Below are 18,451 nucleotides of genomic sequence, written 5' to 3'. Positions count from 1 at the left end.
AAAAATTGGTCTGCTTTCTTTAGATCGTTTTCCACGTCAGTGGTTTTTACACCTTGGGCCCTAAGGCTTCTCACCTCCAAGCCCTCTACCCTCTTCAGACAGTACAATTTAACTCCTATGTTTTGTTTATTTTATCATTATTATTTTTTAATGTTGATATTGTAAGTAAGATTTCCATTTGAAGGGGTTCTACTCAGTAAAAGTTTTGATCACCACACCCGCTTGCAAGGAGGTCTTTCCTCTGGGAGGCTTTCAACAGTAAGGTCAGGGAGGCATGTATTGCTGTGTGATACTTGGATCAGTTTTAAATGTTAGACAGGACTGCTCTGTTTTCAGTTCTGGAACTGATTTGCAGAATTAGCATCAGGAAGTTACTTTCCTCAGCCTTTTTCTATAGGTAGGCTGCTTCTCATTAGTATGCAGAGGTGATAGCTAAAACATTTAATTGGTGGGAATTTGACACCCAGAAATCAGAATGGCCACTGGCATTAGGGCGGGAGCTACAATTAAATTCTTCAAGTTCTCTTATGTAGCCATGAATTAATTTTGTTGTTGTTGTTGTTATTGTGTAGAGCCAGAGAGGAAATATTATTTTAGGCTTTGGGGACCATATAGTCTCTGTTGTAACTACTCAATTCTTATGACAAAACAGCCATAGAGAATATGAATGAGTGAGTTTGTGCTCCAATAAATGTTTATAGATGCTGAAATTTGAAATTCAGATAATGTTCACATGTCAAGAAACCTTCATCTTTTGATTTTTTCCCCCCACCATTTAAAAATAAAAAGATCACTCTTAGCTTATGAGTCATTCAAAAACAGGCAGTGGGTCAGATTTGCAATTTGCCAATCTCTGCTCTAGCCCAAGAGATGGAGATCTCCTTCATTTCCACTCTCAGCTCAACCGCTCACCAGCTATGGGATTGTGGGCACTTGCTTACCTTCAGTTTCTTAATCAACTGTGTTTTGACAGAATGGAGAAGAGTAGGAACAGATGAAACAAAGAGTCTTTTAGCTATAATATTAAATTTCCTGATTCTGTTATAGGAGCGTAAGTCAACCCAAGCAATACCAATATGTGGTAAACGGGATTTATGTATGTATGTATGTATTTATTTATTTATTTATTCATTCATTCATTCATTCATTCATATGTTTATTTATTTTTGTGACAGAGAGAGAGAGAGAGACAGAGAATGAGCGAGGGAGGAGCAGAGAGAGAGGGAGACACAGAATCAGAAGCAGGCTCCAGGTTCTAAGTTGTCAGCACAGAGCCCGACGCGGAGCTCGAACTCACACACCGCATTATCATGACCTGAGCCGGAGTCAGATGCTCAACCAACTGAGCCACCCGGACACCCCAAACGGGAATTATTTAAAGAAAACAAATAGATCTTAATATGCTCAATGCGAAATCTTTGTCCTAATAGGTGGAACCATATCACAACTCATGTTGCAAGACCAAAATTTGTAGTCTCCTAACTCTATTTGAAGGCTCATAGGACATTCTGTGTCTCCAGTACTATCCTTCCCTTCTCCCCGAGTTTTATCGATGTATCTTGACATATAATATTGTATAAGTTTTAGGTGCAAAACATAATGATTTGATAGAAGTATAGGGGCGCCTGGGTGGCTCAGTCGTTAAGCGGCCGACTTTGGCTCAGGTCATGATTTCATGGTCCGTGAGTTCGAGCCCGGCGTCGGGCTCTGTGCTGACAGCTCAGAGCCTGGAGCCTGTTTCAGATTCTATGTCTCCCTCTCTCTGACCCTCCCCTGTTCATGCTCTGTCTCTGTCTGTCTCAAAAATAAATAAACGTTAAAAAAATTTAAAAAAAAAAGAAGTATATATTATGAAATTATTACTGTAACAAGTTTCGTTAATATCACCTCACACAGTTGCACATTTTTTTAAATTAAAAAAAATTTTTTTAGGGGCGCCTGGGTGGTGCAGTCGGTTAAGCGTCCGACTTCAGCCAGGTCACGATCTCGTGGTCCCTGAGTTCGAGCCCCGCGTCGGGCTCTGGGCTGATGGCTCGGAGCCTGGAGCCTGTTTCCAATTCTGTGTCTCCCTCTCTCTCTGCCCCTCCCCCATTCATGCTCTGTCTCTCTCTGTCCCAAAAATAAATAAAAAACGTTGAAAAAAAAATTTTTTTTAAATAAATTAAAAAAATTTTTTAACATTTATTCACTTCTGAGAGACAGAGAGAGACAGAGTGTGAGCGGGAGAGGGGCAGAGAGAGAGGGAGACAGAGAATCGGAAGCAGGCTCCAGGCTCTGAGCTGTCAGCACAGAACCCGATGCGGGGCTCAAACTCACCAACCGTGAGATCATGACTTGAGCCAAACTCGGACGCTTAACTGACTGAGCCACCCAGGTGCCCCAACACATTTTTTTTTCTTGTGATGAAAACTTTAAGATCTATTCTCTTTGCAGCTTTCAAATATGCAATACAGTATTGTTTAGTCACGATGCTGTACATTACATACTCAGAATTGATTAATCTTTTAACTGGAAGTCTGTACGTTGTGACCACCTTTATCCATTCCCTGCCTCTGGCAATCTGTTCTCTGTTTCTGTGAGTTTGGTTTTTTGTTTTTTTGTTTTTTGTTTTGTTTTTGTTCTGCATATAAGTAAGAACATAAGGTATTTGTCTTTCTGGTCTTATCTCATTTAGCATAATGCCCTCCAGGCCCATCCTTATTGTCCCATGCCATGTTCATCTTTTAGTTACTGAACTGTGGGAAAATACAGAGGTTCCTTTGGGGAATGGCAGGAGGGGAGTGAGGCTGGCGTAGAGTAGACACTAGGCAAGCTCAGGGTACCATCTATTTACCAACCAGTATGTATTTCAATGTTTAAACATCCAGTGCTGCTGTCTTAGTGTCACTTGGCTGAATGTCAACCAGACTGCTGTGCAGAGAGGTTCTGTTGGGTGATTATCTTCTAGTCCCGCTTATACAAATTCTGTGGGCCATTCTGGTTGGTCTGCGAAACTCCTGAAAGACTAAACTCAACACGCAGTCAGCTCTACTTTTGGGTCATGAGGTAGCTTAATATTGTATAGGACATACATATAGTGAAAAAATGTTTGTTTTTTTGTCTGAAATTCAAATTTAGCTGGTTGTCCTATGTTTTGTTTACTGGATCAAGCAACCCTAGGTATCAATTTGGGGGCAGCATCCAAATGCACCAAATGTGTGAATTGCTCTGGTGAATTGCATCTGTATATGATAAACCTTTGGTCATCCCAGAGTGCCCATTTAGAGTATGAACATTACAAAGTTAGCCTTAAAGGGCAGTATCTTATATACCACCAAACTAGGAGCTATCGTCAGCCATGTTCCTCAGTTTTTGGTATACCTTGAACCAGATGTGTCAAAGGCAACTGATTATGGACAGACTAGAGAGTAAATGGGGTCTAACTTCTTACAGTGAGTGAAGTTTCTCAAAGATTCCCTTTGAGAGGAATGTTCACTGATGAAGTTTTGGGGTGATGGCGGGGTTGAGAGCTGATGAGAGCCAAGAAATAATTCTTAAACACATCTTTGGTACAAAAAGGTGATTTTATTAAAGCATGGGGACAGGACCCACAGGCAGGAAGAGCTGCCCTGGGGTTGTAAAGAGTGACCAGTTATATACTAAGGAATTGGGGGAGGTAAAGACAAAAGGGAGGCCTCCAGAGGGACTTTGATATGCTAAAGAGGACTCCTAAAATACCTGAGGCCTTGCTATTGTCAAGCTAAGGTGGTTTTCCTCTAGTAAGGCATTCACTTTAGGATGGTAGGGGGTTCCTGGAGAAATGTTCTACTCAAGTATTTGTCAATGGGCTATAGTTTACAAGGAAATTTAATTTTACCTACCAGTTCTTTCTTGCCTTTGTTCCCCACGTCACTATCGAGGGGAGGGTGACACTAAGGGCTCTAGGAAACGGAGTGTATAGGTTTCTGGAGATTAGGCTCTTGATAAGATTGCCTTTTTCTTGTAATTTACTAAGATATTTGTAAACTGATGGAGACTCACTGTGATCTCTATCAATTAACTCTTTGTTTTCCCCTTTCCTTTGTTCTTGGGCAGCCAGGAGTACCTGAGGAATATCACAGGCATCCCACCTTGTGTGTGTGGTGGGGGTGCTGTGCTAGCTTGTGCTTGACCCTCAGCTTGCCTTATGGGTTCCCACATCATATCCCCCCTGAGTAATTTTGACCACTAAATCTTTAAGGTTGCTGAAGGTAGAAGGTCTCATCTTCTGTAGCTTCTTCGGGCTGAGTAGGGGCACAGGGATGTCCCTATCTATGGTCAATATTGATCATTTGGGGAGCATATAGAGAAGTTACAAAAGGCAGAGGCAGCTGAATCCAAGGTGGACGTGTATGAACCATCTTGAGTAGCAAGGATTATCTGTTGGCTTGAAGTTATTGTAGTGATGGAGTCTTGGCCCTAGGCAGAGACACATGGGAGAAAACAGCAAAATGTAATTGGAATGACAAGAAAGAAACCGCAATAAAAGTACTTTGGTAGTTGACAGAAATGCTCCAGTCCAAGAGTTTAACCAATCATTAAAGGAAAGAGAGAGAGACTGTTTGAAGCACCAATTGGAGTATTCATGTCAGTTAGAAATCCAGAAATATTTGCGTGGTCATCTGGAATGTATACATAGCATTTTGTTTTTATGAGAGTATAAGTTTCCACCTTGTGCAGCAGTTAAAACATCTAATGCCATCCTATTTTGTATGCATTTGAGTTATTCAGTATTTAATAATAGAATATGACGTTATTTTGAGAGTCATTTAAGGCCTTAACTGTATAACATGTGGTGTTTAACCATTATATAGACTGTTTTGTTTAGTAAACAATCAGGTAGTTAATAAGGCATTTCTTTTATAGAAACAAGAAAAATATAGGTTAATAGTCTGAGCAAATTACAAACCCAGTGTCTGCCCGTGATAAGATTTTTAGATGTCTGGCTTAAAGCCTCTTCAGATGGAGTGGAAACAGGCAGCAGGAATCAGATGTTTTTGGGTTTGTGTGTTTGTTTTTTTTTTTTTTTTTTTTTTTTTTTTGGTTTGTAATTCAAATGTCTGTGGTGATCCTTTTGAATGGCCCTTTGTAAGAAGGAACAGTAGAAATTGGGGAAAGGAGAATGAAAAAGAAAGGTACAACCATCATAAGAGAAGTTTGAGGTCTTCCACATGTTTACAGGAGTAAGAAGGAAGATTAGTTTGCCCATTGGTTTTCTGTGAAGGAGGCACAGGTTTTATTTTAGAACCGGAGCCCATGAAGTGTGCTCCCTAACTTTATTGCTGGGGGAGTACTTAATGTGACCCAGTAGGGGCCCTTCCATTTTGGAGTTAAATCCCCTGCTGTGTTAGACTTTCAATCCTTTAAATAAACCAGGTCTTTTGGGTTTATATGGGGTGGATTTCTAGGAACTGTCCTATCAGGTTTAGGGAGGATATGGTTTGCATAGAGATTTATGAATTAACCCGGTCTTACGTGAATAATTTAATAAAGCACTATAGTCTTTATCTATTGATAGATCTGCAGTGAGAAAAGAATTTTCATAGACAATTGTTGGGGTGAATCCATCCCATTTTTTAGTTGTTTAATTATATGCCCATGAAGTTTTCTTATTATCCCCACAGAAAAACAAGCACAGAAGTTTGTCTATACATGAAATATTGTGACACATTTTCCAAAGTTTACCTCACGTTGTCTAGTTTAGGCAAACGTTTAAAGACAATCAGAGCTAGAATTTAACATCTATAAAGGTACATTATTGAGACATCGTTTTTTTCTCTTAAAACCCTCATTTCCAGAGATAGCCAAATCAAGACTAATTTGTTTGTAAAACAAGTCCAGTTTTAATAAACTTGGCCTAATTATTTACATAAGGTCAGCAAGAATAGTGACTGATCATATAGATCTTTTACAATTTGCTTTGCTGGAACCCTTTATAAGGAATCTAGATTCAGGCTTTTAGTAGCCTCTCCAGGCCAGAAGCCATGCCAAGTACTTGCCATCAGTCGTGACTGCAATACATGAAGATTTGGGCAAATTCCTTTCCATGAGGTCCCCAACATATCCTGAGGTTCCTGCACCTGCCAGGAAGTGATACTCTTTACTCATCTGGTAAGGCTGCTGGGACCTCTGTAAGCAACGTATCAGGCCAACATTTCCAAGGGGCTTTATGGCTCCATGTTTCATAAAGTCAGCCTTAGTTCCTTAGAGCTATATGGTCAGATCTGAGTCTATACACGACTCTCAAATATGACATTCCAGTCAAAGCCTTGGTAAAATAACCAGTATTTCCAATGGTATCCTGTTACAAGAAGAAGATTCTTATTGAACTCACGTAAGTGATTATAATTGCCTTAAAAGAAAGAACACTCACAAGAGTTTTTGAATTTTAGAGGGTTCAGGTAGAGAGAAATGTTAAATACTCCAGTTTGTTCACAAATGAATACTTTGTCACATTCCTGTATGTCATAGATGAGCAAAGGTTTAGAGAACCAGCAATACTTTAAAACAAAAGTGGCCCGTGTCCTTCAGTTCATTTAGTCCCATGTTCCTAATTCTTGTTCAGTTTGAAAGCAGCTTTTTAGTTCTGGCAATTCTTACCCATCTTAGTATTAATCTTAAAGGTATTGAATACCTGTATCTGTCATGAAAGTCCTTTTTACAAATCTTGAAGATGAAACACATTTAGTATGAGCATCCGAATAATTATAAATGACAGAAATCTCAGAAATGGACATGGTTAACAATCTGATGAGAGTTCATTCTGATGCAATTGATACAGGAAATTTCATCATCTCTGTGACACCTAACACCTTGATAATCAGAGTATCAAGTGATGACCTTATTACCAAAACATTAAAACTTCAGGAATTGCATTTATATTTGAGTAGTTATAGCATTTACCCAAACAATATACTAAGGTTTACCATTATTTGTTTGACAGTGTTTCCAGAGTAACTTCACATACCAAAGCAGGCCTAATTGGTCAAAAATTCATTTACAATTTAAATCCTGGGAAATTTGTTAAAACCTTAGAAAGTTATAAGGCAGATCCTAAATAGATTACAGATCATTACTAATCTTAAAACTTTAAATCATTTGTTTACCCAGCGTGGCAATGAGAGATCCTAAAGGCAAATATGTAGGGTTATATAGTTGTTAGCAAAACTTAGCTCCTTTAACATTGAGAAGTTTTAACTGAGTAATCAAAGGCTTGATAAAGACAAAACAGAAGCTTTGGTTTTCTCAGCAGACAAAAAGAGAAAAACAAACAAACAAACAACACTTTGTTTACATTTTCTTATCAAGAACAGATCAATGGTCCAAGAAAACTTTGTCTTTTGAACAGAGAAAAACAGAATCCATTTCAACTTAGTCCGTCCTGACCACACATGAAATTCCTTTCCAAAGAGTTCCCTTCAGGAACCTTCTACAACTTTCCTTGGCCTTCAGATTTTGTCCCAAGCCATTTCTCTCCAAACAACCAGTCTCATTTAGGACAAAATTACTTTCTTTTACCTTCAACAAAAAATGTATTTCCATTCCTTATATCTTTCTTACACATTTTCTACTTTTTTACATAGAGTTGCTTTTATTTCCATCAGTCTTAATTATATTTAGCAGAATTTTAACTCTTAGAGACATTAGTCCCTAGTGAAAACTTAGTAACCAATTGAGAAGCATCAAACCAGAATTGTTTGCATGGCAAATTCATGAATCAATTATCATATTTAAATAGAAATCCCCGTTTATGCCGTAAGTTCAGTTCTTACGCAATTTTCCACACTTCCCTGACATCCACCTGTCTTCTATATCCACTGTAACATAATGACAAATCTCATAGCATCTTGGATTGCTTCATAAAACTAAAAGAACTTGGCTTACTCATTGAACTCTTAATGGCTAGTGGAACTGTGACACTCACTTCTCTTTGATCTTGATCCTTACTTTATTGTCCTTATTTCCTCTTTGTCTATTCCAACATGTACTAAATAGTTGTGCATATAAAATTTGGACTCTTGAGAATGTATGGACTTTTAAAGCCTGGGAGAACATAGAATAGAACTGAGTTTTATAAAAATACTGAGAAATTTGTCTAGGAATTGTATTTAAATGAATTGGAAACATTGCAGCGGAAGTATTTTATTTGGTTTCCCTAAAATTCAGGCAATTGCTTTTTTGCCTCCTTTGAATGCATTCCACTTTTTCAGCCTCCCTTTTCTGTCTTGAAACTACAGCTCTATGCGTACTCACTGGACTGAGTCCTGCGAGCTTCACATGGTCTCTTTAAAGCCTGCTCTCCGGATTCTACATATATCATTTATGTTCCATGTGTGTATTTCAGAAAAGCATTTTTCTTCTCTCTCCAGGATACACACGGACATTTGTGGTTAAAACGACAATCCCATATGACCCATTTCGAGTTTTAAAGGAAGTAGTAGCCTTTGCCTATAGAATGCTCAGGGGACTGCTATGTTAACGTGAGGTTCCAGTGTGTATGGCCTAGTTGTTTTTCTCTTGCCTTTTGATTTTTATAGGCTTTAATTAAGCCATCTTGATTTATTATTACCATTATTTCTAAATTGCATTAAGGACTGCAGCTACTCCATAAATGTCCTGTGTATAATATGTATCATAAACTTCCCTCTCCATCTACAGAAAGTAAAAGACCTTGATTCTGGGAGCTGTTAAAACATTCTTTCAGAATATTTCATGATACTTTTTAAAGCATTGAAAGTGACAGTCATGCTGTATATACTTTGGTTTAAATGCCAAATTAAAATGATGTACAAAATGGAGGCAATAGTGAGTATATGTCATAACTCTGGGAATGTGATTCTTTCACCCACTGATCCCTGCAACTAACCATACTCTACAATGACAGCCACTATTTATCGAATGTCTTTGGTGATGAAGCAAGCACGGGGTTAGGAATATTAGCACATTCAGTTCTTAGTACAGTCCTATGAGTTAAGTATTTATCCAATTCTATAAATGTAGATACTGGTTCAGAGATGTTAAGGAACTTGCCTCAGTGACACAGCTAGTATGTGATTAATAAGTAATTTTCGTACTGAACCCAAACAGGTCCCATTTCAAAGCCATAGCTCTTGCCTGTCTTCTCTTTGCCCTCCCTTTAACTGTGTTTGAAAAAATAGGATCGTAGCTGTGACAACGCCTACCTTACTTTTTCCTTTGTAATTTTAACGCATTCACACTTGTTTCCATATTTGTCTCTTAAAATGACTAAATTATGAGTATTAACTTAAAGCAATCATCACTGATCAAATCAGGGCTCATAACCTTTGTTTCCCTTCTGTCCTCGGCAAATTCTTTCTAGCTTCAGTAGCCAGTTGGTTCTGGTAATGAGGTGATCTATTTTGCCTCCGTTCTGGCTTTTCCATTTGAAGGAGAACTATTACAAATACTATAGTTTGGCTTTATGGTAATGAAAAGAATGAACATTAAGAATCAGATTGATCCAGTTCAAATCCTGGCTTTGCCACTCATTGGTTGTATAATCTTAGGATTGACCTAATTTCTCTGAACCTCAGTATTAACAGCTATAGCAGTGTCCAGTACAGCAGTCACTAGCTATAGGTGGCAATTAATTAAAGTTAAATAAAATTTAAAATTTAGCTTCTCAGTCACACTAGACACATGTTAAGTGCTCAGAGGCTACCTGTAGCTAGTATCTACTGTTTTGGACACACAGATAAAGATCATTTCCATCACTGCAGAAATTTGCACAGGACAGCATTAATCTATAAAATGGGGTTAATATAAAATGGGGTTTTCATGGAGTTATATAGTAGGGTTAAGGAAGGCACGAGAAACCTTGCATAAAGGTGCCCACTCGGGACAACATAGACCTCCTAAAAAATGCTTGTTCTCTTCCCCTTCTTCTGTCATGCATGCTCTTTTCATCCACCTTCATTTTGTTTTAGGTAAATCCATACCTGCCCTAATTTTTTCTGTTGCCTCATTTAAATATAAAATTATTTAGAAATAATACCTGGATCTTTGGTGTTTGAACTAATATTCTCAAGATAACTTGATAACTTTTACCTAAAAAAAAAATGTAAGGAAAAGGCAAAGATACACAGTTATGGCATAGCCAATGGCTATGTAGTTTTACTATTGGGGAAGAAGGAGAGTATAGGCAGGAATAGGTTACCTCTGGTTTATTAGATTCCAGATCTTCACCTAAAAGTGTTATCAAGAGCGACTTTAGCCACAATGAAATGCTTTCTTTATGGACTCCATGCCTTCTGAAGTGATTGTCCATGTGGAGCATAAATATTATTGATTTTGGAAAAGCTCAAAACCTTCACAAACATGTCCCAAGAAATTGTGTACCTTAAAGAATACTCCTTCTCTCCCCTCCCCTCCAGCTTCACGGGTAAATCTTGGCCTTCCCTTTTCCCTCTTACATTATTTTATTTTGTCATGGACATTGAATCCATTTCCAGAGAATCTTTAGTACTGTTTGGTGGAATCAGTCTTAGAAATATTTGATAGTAAGACCCTACCCAGTTAATGTAATAACTACTTCAGCCTTGATTTGGTATTTGTAAGAGAAAGGAAATTTTAAATGAAGTAACGCCTTTGGAGTCTAATGACTTGGCATACAAGCAAAAGAAGAAAATGGTTAGTGCCCTGCTGGAGTTGACCTGGGTACTTTCCCAGGCCAGCCACTGTCTGGGAGCAGCCCTTCCCCCAAGTGAGCTGAGGTCACAGTGCTTAGGGATCACACTTTTGGGTTGCAGCAGCAGCATGTTATCAATAGATTCTTGAGAAAAGGATTTTCTTGAGAAAATCCAAATTCGTGTGTTTTTGTTTGTTTTATTTATTTATTTTTCTGAAATGATTGAGTTGGTTTAACAATCATCTTGGAGCACAGGAAAAGGATTAAAGAGCATGATGAACTTTGTCTCCTTCTACAGTGGCCACCTGGGAGAATTTTAAGGTAATTTACTCCCTTCAGGTAATACAGATGGGAAAAACAATCCAGAGCGTATTGGCCCTAAAACATTCAAAGGAACCCCTTGAAAGAATTTTCTTTGATGCTCTATTCACTCTTGGCACAGATGTGGCATGGGTAGGTGTTGTATTTAGTAGGCCTTTCTATAACAAAGGATCCTGTTCAGACCAAAGGGCCCCTCTGCCCAAGTGCATATTTAGGAGGGAATTGGGTGGGACAGCTTCCTGCGTGGGCTGTCAGTTCATCAGTAAATACTTGTTTCATACTGACAAGGCTAAAAAAATCTGTTCGATGCAGGTTGATGGCCCTAAAACAGTTGTTACTTTGCTATGAAAATATATCATACCTATGTGGTACCTACTATGTGCCAGGCATTGATGAGAGTGTCAAACTTATTACTTCATTTAATGCTCCTAATAACCCATGAAGTAGGTACTTTTCTTATTGCCAGTATGCTGGTGAGGAAGCTGAGGCATAGGTTGCTTGCCCAAGGTCAAGCTTCTTGAAGGAGAAGAGTAGGAGGTAAGCCCAGGACCCAAGGCCAGGATCTTAACTGTGCACCCTGCCCTGGTTCCTGGTCATTGAAAGATCACATCCACACTGCTCTCTCATTTGCTTCGATCCTGACAAGTATGCCCCAGTCTCTCTTTCTGACTTTCAGAGTCTTCTAGTTTGTTACTGACGTTCAACTCATTTTCCCCTGGAGATTTGGTACTGCTCAATGGAACCAGTCTTAGAAACATTTTACACTAAGACTGCTCAGTGGAAGAAGGCCTTAATCACTGAGACCTGCCCTCACAATAGGGCAGGTGCAGCCTATTGTTTTTTTTAAACAATTAGTAAAAACTGCTGCGGGCCTCTTGTGGGCTGACCTAGAGGGGCTGTTATAAGTTTCGTGTTAGTGGGGAGAGGGAAGGCATGCCATGAAGTCAGGGAGGATGCTATGAAGCTGCAATAGAAAGAGAAGCCTAAAGAGGTCTCTGGCTTGGTCTTGTACTTGGTCTCGTGACTCCATTTCCAAGATGTGGAAAGTGAGCATAAGGAGGATGCTGTTCCGGAGGAAGGTAAGCTCATGGGCCAGGGCAGTAGGAAGACCGGAGGTGAACAGGAGTCAGGACACCTCGTTTCCCCTCTTGTTGCTCATGTGAGCCGTGTGAACTGGTGCCAGTTATCTAGCTTCTCTTGATTTCAAATGGCTTCTTCTTTAACACAAGAATGTGGAACGAGTTGATTTCTAGTATTTCTGAAGTCCCGTTCAGCTTCCCAGCAATTTGATTCTACCCACATTCTTTCATAATCCTCAGCTCCTTTCACGGGATGTCATTTGTTTGACAAGTGGCTTTTTTGAGTGCTTGTGATGTCATAATTTCCTCAGATCTCACTGTTTGTATCAGACTTCATTGAATAAGTTAAAAACCCTTCCTGGACCAAAAAACCCATCTCTACTCATTACCCCACTCACATCTTTATCCACCACTTCCTTCCTCCCTTCCTCCCTTCCTCCCTTCCTCCCTTCCTCCCTTCCTCCCTTCCTCCCTTCCTCCCTTCCTCCCTCCCTTCCTTCCCCCCCTCCCCAGTCCACTGGTATAAACTTGTCTTCTACAGAAATAGTTTCTATACCCTTACTTTTAGTAATTTTAACTCCCTTCTACTTTTCTCCAGCAATTGTCACATGAACCTAGTTGAACCACTTTAGAAGCTAGAAGCAATTAGTCATTAAAAACAGGCCCAGAACTTGTAATAAATTGGGTAAGAGAAACAGGAGAATCATGTGGCCTGATGCTGTGAAACTGACCTCATTTGCTCTACTTTTCCCTTGCCTTTCTGGGGTTTTGTGAGAATGTGGGAGGGAATTATCTAAACTGAATGATTGGGTGGGGGACTCCAAAGAGTAGAGGGTGGGAGGACTTTAGGAAGTTTTTCTTTTAAGCAACGTCCAATTTCTGCAAATTGACTTAAAAAATGCTTTTTAATGCTGATTCCTCTAACCTTATGAGAGCCAAGAAGGTTGGTTCTATTGACTGGTCTCAGGTGATGTGCCTTTTTGTTGCAACCACCCTTTTAGGCTTATCTCACCAGGTTATCTGTGGGACTGATGTTCTTATTACCTGAGGTACAGTTGCCTTCAGCCTTAGTCTGAGAGGATGGTGAGAAGGGAGAAACATGGACAATTCACTAGTAGTAAATTCTTCACACAAATATGTGTAGCCGGGTACCAATTGTTTTTAACAAATAGTTACAAAGAACATCACATGGGTCAAGTGCTACCTGTTTTAACTTGGTTGTCTAAGGTGAATCATTTTATCTGACCTTTTGCACAGGGATAGCTGTTAGAAGGCTTAAGGGCCTTAAGGTTAAAACTGTCAAGGAGCATGAGTTTCCTGTCCCCTTTTAGCTAGACTAAGAATCAAATGGACACGAGACAGATGAACAGGAGAAAATCAGATTTCATTTTGTAAATACAGGGAATCCACACAGACATGTAAATTCCAAAGACAGGCAAAATGAGGTATGTATATCATGCTAAACTGGGTGGAGGTCTGGGACTTCAAAGAGAAGGAAGGCTATTCACAGGACAACAAGAGCAGATATTTGGAATCTAGATGTTTATCTTGCCATACAGACGGGTCACTCAGATAAAATTTATCTCTGGTAATAGCCATTATACTGGGAAGAACCCTCAATTTAGATTTTCCTATGTAGTGAAGGGAAGGGCAAAAAGTTTTTTCTGAGCCTGCAGGATCTCAGTTGCCTTCAACACAAAATAATCTTCATGCCAAAGTGGCCCATCTTGGGGTGGCCTGCCCTTGGCCCCTACAGAACAAAAGAGATTCAGGAGAAAGTCTTGGCTTCTACCGGTTTTGTGTAGTAGGTATTCAATAAGTATTCATCACAGAATAAGACACTGAGATAAATGATGTTGGAGAGAAGTGATTATTTTTCCTCCTGAAAATGTTAAAGCATTAAATAGACTCATTTTTCAAGACCAATCAACCAATTTGCAAGCTTCTTAAAAATCCTAGAACAGAGCACAGGCAGTAATGTCTCTGACATTGGCCGTAGCAACATTTTTCTAGATAGGTCTCCTGAGGCAAAGGAAATATAAGCAAAAATAAACTATTGGGACTATGTCAAAATAAAAAGCTTCTGCACAGTGATGGAAACAACAACAACATTAAAAGACAATCTACTGAATGGGAGAAGATATTTGCAAATGACCTATCTGATAAAGGTTTGGTATCCCAAATACATAAAGAGCTGATACAACTCAATGCTCAAAAACAAATAATCCAATTAAAAATGGGCAGAAGACCTGAACAAACATTTCTCCAAAGAAGACATCCAGATTACCAACAGATAATGAAAAAATGCTCAACATTACTCATCTTCAGGGAAATGCAAATCAAAAGTACAATGAGATAACAGCTCACACCTTTTTCATTATAGGTAGAATCAACAACACAAGAAAAAATGTTAGCGATGATGTGGAGAAAAGCCCTCTTGCACTACTGGTGGGAATGCAAACTGGTGCAGCCACTCTGGAAAATAGTATGGAGGTTCCTCAAAAAGTTAAAAATAGAACTACTCTATGACCCAGAAACTGCTCTACTGGGTGTTTTCCCCCAAAATACAAAAACACGAACTCAAAGGGATACATGCACCCCTGTGTTTATTGCAGCATTATTTACAATAGCCAAGATATGGAAGCAGCCCAAGGGTCCATCAGTAGATGAATGGATAAAGAGCTAGAGTGTATTATGCTAAGTGAAATAATTCAGTCAGAGAAAGACAAATACCATATAGTTTCACCATGTGGAATTTAAGAAACAAAACAAATGAGTAAAGGAAACAGAGAGAGACAAGCCAAGAAATAGGCTCTTAACTATAGAGAACAAACTGACGGTTACCAGAGGGAAGTTGGGTGTGAAGATTAAAGAATGTATTTATCATGATGAAAATAAAACGATTTAAAAATTTTGTAGGCTTCTTTTTTTTTTTTTTTAATTTTTTTTTTCAACGTTTATTTATTTTTGGGACAGAGAGAGACAGAGCATGAACGGGGGAGGGGCAGAGAGAGAGGGAGACACAGAATCGGAAGCAGGCTCCAGGCTCTGAGCCATCAGCCCAGAGCCTGACGCGGGGCTCGAACTCACGGAGCGCGAGATTGTGACCTGGCTGAAGTCGGACGCCCAACCGACTGCGCCACCCAGGCGCCCCTGTAGGCTTCTTATTTGAACATTATGGTCAAACATTTTTTTGATTTCTTAAATCACCAGCAATAGTCACATTTCTAATGGTCTGAGAGTCAATATTCAAACATCTATTTGAAATACCATGCTGCTCTCTTACTTCTCTTTATTATTTAGATGGTAACTGCTTGCTCTCACTTAGAATTGTTTTAGGTCCGGGGCACCTGGGTGGCTCAGTCGGTTAAGCATCCAACTTCGGCTCAGGTCATGATCTCACAGTCCGTGAGTTTGAGCCCCGTGTTGGGCTCTGTGCTGACAGCTCAGAGCCTGGAGCCTGCTTCAGATTCTGTGTCTCCTTCTCTGCCCCTTCCCTGCTTGTGCTCTCTTTCTCTCAAACATAGATCAACATAAAAAAAGAATTCTTAGGTCCACTGGTTGCTATTCAAACTGAGTCTGGGGTATAAAGTACTTAGTTACAATTTATGAACAAAGTGTCACCTCTTTCTTGGCTGATCTCCCCTATTTACCTTCATGTGTCATGAAAGTGGAGGGCTGGGGTTTTCTTCATCCTTATATCCCTGGAGCCTGGTATGTAGTTGGTGCTTAATAATTGTTGGATAAATACATCTTTGTAACAGAGTTATGCTTCATAAATGAAGGAGGGTTGTATGGGGAAAGCTTTTTAATGTGTTTGACTCCAGGGGATTCTGTGTTTTGTCTGTGACTAGTACACAAGCCAGCTAGGCATTTTTGCTTGATTTATTTTTATTTTTTCTAATCAGCCACTCTAGATTTTCCCCTAAGTTACAAGGGGAAAGAATGATCATTCTCACATTGTTTTGTGAAGTTCATCTTCTGTGTCATCTCAGAGGATAAAATACACTTTGTGTCCTAGTGAGAGACTAGTAGTGCAATTTCTGGATTGTTCTCTTGGCCATGGTTGCTTAACGTTTTTTTTTGTTTTTTTTTTTTAAGTTTTATTTATTTAAGTAATCCCTACACCCAACATGGGGCTCAAACTCATGACCCCAAGATCGAATTGCACACTTTTCCGACTGAGCCAGCCAGGCGTCCCCATGGTTACTTAACTTTTAAAATAAACCTAATACCTTACTTACCTCTAACCCAGGGACTGGGATCAAATCATTTCCTAGGACTCAAGACTTGGCACAACTTCCATGAAATTGTATTGGCATCCGTGGGTATTGACAGAATGCTGAAAATCTTAATTCTGCTCCATACTGTTGTATAAAAAGGCCAACAACCTTTGGGGGACACTTTATGTCCCATTTCGCCCAGATGTGCTGGGGGTGCTCAGAAACTTATTCTCGAAACTGATAGTTAGGTCTGAGAAAAATAGAGCCTCCAGTTAACAAGGTCGACACCAGGGCACCTGGTGGCTCAGTCGGTTAAGCGGCTGACTTCGGCTCAGGTCATGATCTCGAGGTCCGTGAGTTCGAGCCCTGTGTCGGGCTCTGTGCTGACAGCTCAGAGCCTGAAGACTGTTTCAGATTCTGTGTCTCCCTCTCTCTGTCCCTCCCCTGTTCATGCTCTGTCTCTCCGTCTCAAAAATAAATAAAACGTTTAAAAAAAAAAATTAAAAAAAAAAGGTCGACACCAAATAGGTGTCACGTCTCTTCCCCACACATCAGTGTTGTACGGTCTATATGTTGTCAAGAACATAAGACTGATTTTATGATTTGATGTGGTGATTCCTTTTCTCCTCATTCTTGCAGAAGCAGAAGTCTGATTTTTATCAAAGGGCATTTCTTCTGGACAGGAAACTGTTCTAAGACTTGAATGGTGCCCATGAAGCTTTCTGTGTGTTATGGCGGCCTTTTGATGAAGTCTGCCCTGGTTAATAATTCCAAACATACTAGCATCAGGAGTGAGTGGGAAAGTCTCCATTTAGACACCAGGTCAAACCAGGGGCCAGGAAGTGCTGTCTTAACTTTTCCATAGGGATTGGTGGGATATTATGTACCCTTTTTGTGTGAGGGTTCCTTTTGAACACACTGCTAGAAATGTATCGCAGTCAAAATTTCTCAGTGTTCATACTTATTGGGGAACATGATTCAGGTCATCAGAGTGACATTCACGGCTGCTCCCTGGTGCACATCAAACAAGACTGCCGTTTTGCACAAGAAGCTTGTGGCTCCAGCTTCTATTTTGCAGAATAAATTGCTGTTTGTGTTTAACACTTGGGCTCAATCTTCTTGCAGCCTTGCTCAGAGGGCCGGTGATTACTCCTAAGCCAGTTTGACTGCCATGATCCAGTACAGTAACTTGTCCATCCCAGGTGCTTAGTAAATGCCTGCTGACTGGACCAGATTTGAAAAACACTGAGACCTTCAGGTATGACAGGAAGCTGTCCCAAGAGGCAGCCATGCAGCTAGGAAACAGAGCGGCAATTTTTCCACGTCCTTCGTTGCCAAGTTCCCAGCATATGATCAGAGTGTTGGAAACTACCTTGCTCTGATGGTTGGTGGTGATTTTGTCTGCCCTTCTTGTTTTAGGCAAATTGGGTCTGTGATAGAAACCTGACTGACAGAGACCTTTCAGATGTTTTGCCCTTTGGGGGAATGTGGTTCCTTGGGGACCTTTGATAAATCGCTTTGCCTAACAAGGCAGGTTGTGTGTTACCTTGTATCATGCCAGGTTTCACTTAGTTGGTTGGATCACTGAAGCAGAGCGGGGTGCCCTTCGGCCATCAGGATTCCTAAGGAAACCAGGAAGTCAGAGCTGCTGAGCAGAAGCCTGGGGTTGGCACAGAGCGTGTGGAGGGTAATCATTCCTGCTGGGGCTGGGGCTGTTTACTCTGCCCGCCTAAGGCTGGTGGCCACTGGGCGTGGTGGGCTTGCTTGCCTAAGTACCTGTTTGTAGAACAGTGAGACACCGGGGCAGAGCTAAAACAGCAGTAATCTGAAACCAGTTGTGTTGGTTCCCCACCCCCCGACCCCACCAGCTAAAATCTGCATTCCAGATGAAACCTGCAGGGAAGCGGAAGAAAGCACTTAAAAAAAAAAAAGACAGCTTTGAGAGCTGTAAATCAACTGCTTTTGAGAGAGTTCTTGGCATTTTGAGATCATCTGTTTCCCTACTTTTATTTCTTTGCTCTGGGCTTTGTAAGTGGCTGTTGATCTGTGTGTGCTGCTAGGTTTTTTGGCCTGGATGGTGCACGGGCTTCTGACCAAAATTTAAAGGGCAAAAAGGAAACGTTTCATCATTTTTCTGCTGATTCACTTTTGAATTTCTTGGG

General features: G+C 40.1%; 1 protein-coding gene across 1 annotated transcript in view; it reads left to right on the top strand.

Moving 5' to 3' along the window:
* The window catches only part of FMN1 (formin 1), a 394,550-nt gene that overhangs the window by 84,507 nt on the left and 291,592 nt on the right, over window positions 1-18,451 (top strand). The gene's annotated exons all lie outside the window — the stretch shown is intronic.

This window comes from Lynx canadensis, chromosome B3 (genome assembly GCF_007474595.2).
Source record: "Lynx canadensis isolate LIC74 chromosome B3, mLynCan4.pri.v2, whole genome shotgun sequence".
Classification (NCBI taxonomy): domain Eukaryota; kingdom Metazoa; phylum Chordata; class Mammalia; order Carnivora; family Felidae; genus Lynx; species Lynx canadensis.
The sequence above is the reverse complement of the archived record's forward strand: the minus strand, read 5'-3'. Positions and strand labels throughout refer to the sequence as shown.